This window comes from Crocodylus porosus, unplaced genomic scaffold (genome assembly GCF_001723895.1).
Source record: "Crocodylus porosus isolate Cpor-Errol unplaced genomic scaffold, CroPor_comp1, whole genome shotgun sequence".
Lineage (NCBI taxonomy): Eukaryota > Metazoa > Chordata > Crocodylia > Crocodylidae > Crocodylus > Crocodylus porosus.
Window position 1 is genome coordinate 40,454,248 of NW_017728949.1, and position 3,477 is coordinate 40,457,724.

Below are 3,477 nucleotides of genomic sequence, written 5' to 3' on the forward strand. Positions count from 1 at the left end.
CTGATAACCACAGACAAAGAAACTATTAAAAGCCTTTCAAGGAGTGGAGAATTATTACTGGAAGTTTATACCATGGTTTTAAGAACTGGCTGCAGGTCTGACAGTTCTGCTAAAGGGTAGAAGAGGTGGACCAGTGGCATGGACTTCTGAAACTCAGATAGTGTTTATGAAAATGAAGTCAGCGTTGTATCACACCCTGGTATTATATACTTCCAATTTTAAGCGAGCATTCTGATTACACACTCGTGTGTCCGCTATTGCCCTATGGGCAGTTCTGATTCAGCAGGTAAAAGGGGAAGCACGACCGGTTGCCTTCACAAGCAGGAAATTATCAAAGGCAGAGATGCAGTACTCAATTGAGCGAGAATGTTTGTCTATAAAATGGAGAGTCGAGTTGTTCCACTATTATTTATGTGGAAGGAGTTTTACCTTCATCATAGATCACTGGCAAATTCCCAGACATCTAAATTGGTTGCAAACATCTAAAATGGAGAATTCCAGATGAGATGGGCTCTTGCCCTACAATCTTTTTTCTTTCTCCATAGAACACCAACCGGGCAACTAAACATCGCAGCCAATTTCCTGTCAGGAATACAGAATGACAAATGACTGGAGATGACAGGGGCAGAAGGAGAGACTAAACATGATGGTAAAAATGAAATTGTTCCATCTGATGACAGGTTTTCACGAAGGGGGAAGGTGTGTGACAGGACAGTGAGTATGCCCCATCACGGGAAATCCAAAGAACACAGGCAGCAAAACTTACCTGTTTGGCAAGACTGAGCGAGCAGAGTACCCTGATGATAATTAGGAAGCCCAGCTGGAGGGGCCAGTGGGGCAGGGAACTGGAAGCCATGCCAGACCACCCAGCTGATCCTCCCAGAAGTTAAAGCAGGGACGAACCAGCAGTTAGTTCCCCGGAGAGAGAAGCGGTGCGAGCATAGGTTCGTGGGATTGCACGGAGGTGTGGTGTTTAGCTGGATTGGTTGGAGACAGCAGAGAGCTATCTCTGACTTACCTGAAAAAAAGGTACAAAGCAGGTGAACTGCACAGAAGCCAACAGTGATCTGGGACAGTGAGTGTAGGGTCTCTATTCCAAGTATCCAGAACAAGAAGAAAACAGAGACTGACTGAAAGTGAGTTCTGGGGACACTGGACACAACACCACATTATCCATTCCCCAAGGGGTTTGAGAGACTCTGTATTTATGACCTATGGGCATGGGGAACTTAATAGAATCATAGAATTAAAGGGCTGGAAGGGACCTGTAAGATCATCAAGTCCAGTCCCCTGCCATGGGCAGAAGCTTATTGGGCTCAAACGAGCTGAACAAAGAGTTTGTTCAGCCTCCTCTTGAACACCTCCAAGGATGGTGACTGCACCACCTCTGCTGGGAGAGTGTTCTAGATACCCTTATGGAAAAGAAGTTTTTCCTAATATCCAACCTAATTTTCTGCTCAATTAGCTTGTGCCCATTGGTTCTCGTCCTCCCTGGGATTGCCTTTCTGAAGAGTTGTTCCCATAGATCTTGGTGTTCACACTTGACACATTTGTAGGCAGCTATCAAGTCACCTCTCAGTCTTCTCTTGCTCACACTGAACAAACCCAGTTCCCGAAGTCTCTCCTCATAGGGCCTATCCTCCAGGCCCCTAAATCATATGGGTGGCCCTTCTCTGTACCCTTTCAAGCTTATCCACATCCTTCCTGAAGTACAGTGCCCAGAACTGGACACTGAACTCCAGCTGTGGCCTCACCAACACCAAATAGAAGGGGGAGGAGCACCTCTCTGGATCTGTTCGTAACACATCGGCTGATACACACCAGAATTCTATTTGCCCTCCTGGTGACTTCATTGCACTGTTGGCTCATATTCATCTTCTGGTTGATTGTCACCCCCAGGTCTCTTTCAGATGCAGTGCCAGCCAGTGGACCACCACCACCCACCATATAGTTGTGGTGAAGGTTCTTCCTACCCAGATGAAGGACCCAGCACTTATTCCTATTGAACTTCATTTGATTGCATTCAGCCCATAGGACTAGTTTGTCAAGGTCTTCCTGGATCCTTACCCTATCCTCAGATATGCCCACATTTCCCCATAGCTTTGTGTCATTCACAAACTTAATCATTGCGCTTTACACCCCCTCATCCAAGTCACTGATAAAAATGTTAAAGAGTACAAGCCCAAGCACTGAGCCCTGGGGGACACCACTGGAGACGGTCTTCCAGGATGAGGCCATTCCATCGATTACAACATTCTGGGATTGGCCTCTGAGCCAATTGCCAACCCACCTCACTGTAGACTGATCTAGGTCAGTACCCTCTGGCTTAATTGAAAGGATCTCATAGAAAACAGTATTGAAGGCCTTGCTGAAGTCTAGGTAAATGATGTCAAACTCATGTCCCTTGTCATGTTGGTTAGTTCATACAAGGACACAAGGTTAGTTAAGCATGACCTACCCTCAACAAAGCCATGCTGGTTAATTCTTAATACCCCACCAGTTACAAGCTTGTGGTTGATGGCCTCCCTGACAATTTTTTTCAAAGATTGAAAAGACACCTGAGTTTACCTCTAGTTACCTAAGGTTTTCCATCCCACTTCAAGTGCCTCAAGGCATTGGTACTTGTAACAGGGGGCCTTTTCAGGGCTGATTTGACTGTGGCCTGCCCACCTGTTTCTGGGCCAACCACTCGCCTTCTTACCTGCCGTGCCTTGTTATTAATTAATTAATGATCTTAATTAGGCAGGAGGCTGCCCATTTCTTTCCCCGATTCCGGGGGGTGCTATCTGTGGCTCCGTACCTCCCCTACACTGCAGCCCATGCCTTGCAGATGGCATCCATAGTTTTATAATCACTGGCCCCACGCTGGGCCCCAGACTTCCCCGATCAGGACCCCTCCTAGAACCCTCCATTCAGGTGGCCTACCCTGCCTTCATTCAGGCTATCTAGTTCCCTGAAACTATTTTCCCGTCTCAAGCGTGGTCCTCCCGGTACCTTTGGCCATACAGGCTCTGGCCTCACCTCCAAGGCCAGTCAGAAACCCCAGGACCTTTTAGCTCTGGGCATCCCTCACGGTGGGCCCTTGGCCCTTTTGACCGTTCTGGTCCTGGCCCCTGCATTGACCAGTCAAGGGTACTCTCTCAGAGTCTCTGGCCCCGCTCTATCTCTGGGGTCTGTCTTCTGGCCGTACTAGCAGGTGACCCACCCAGTTTTGAGGGCTAGGGATTAAGGCACCCCAACCCTTAAGGAACCAACATGGGTTCATCAGTGGAAGGTCCTGTCAGACCAACCTGGTGGTCTTTTATGATCAGATCACCAGATCATTAGACGCAGGGGTAGCAGTGGATATAATCTTCCTGGACTTCCAGAAGGCTTTCGACACTGTCTCTCACCCCGTTCTCATTAAGAAACTGGGAGGCTGTGGTGCAGACACCCACACAGTCAAATGGGTCGCCAACTGGCTGGAGGGCCGCACCC